This window comes from Cynoglossus semilaevis, chromosome 16, assembly GCF_000523025.1.
Source record: "Cynoglossus semilaevis isolate Cse_v1.0 chromosome 16, Cse_v1.0, whole genome shotgun sequence".
NCBI lineage: Eukaryota > Metazoa > Chordata > Actinopteri > Pleuronectiformes > Cynoglossidae > Cynoglossus > Cynoglossus semilaevis.
The window spans coordinates 8,846,232-8,846,574 of record NC_024322.1 but is presented as its reverse complement, the minus strand read 5'-3'; positions in this window follow the sequence as shown (position 1 = coordinate 8,846,574).

Below are 343 nucleotides of genomic sequence, written 5' to 3'. Positions count from 1 at the left end.
AGAGGGGGGGGGGTGCAGAGGGGGCGAGTGGACCAGGGCTGGGTCAAACAGGTGGTCTAAACAGTGTACAGGCTTCTGTAAAGGGACTAGTTCTGGCATCGATTTGTTATCGGTGTGTGATGTTGTTGTCATGTTCTGATGAGCGTTAGTGAAGAACTTAAACATGTCAGGAGTCGGTCGGCGCCGCACTCCTGGATTTGTCTTTTTGTATTTGTACGTGTCACAGGTTTAAGCTCCGGGTGAGATTGGCATAAAATTTTTTTTTAAAGACCCAGATTTGAAGAACTTTTCCCCCCATCCGGTCCTTTAACTCACCATGTGTCTCGTCTCCTAGTCCTCCTCT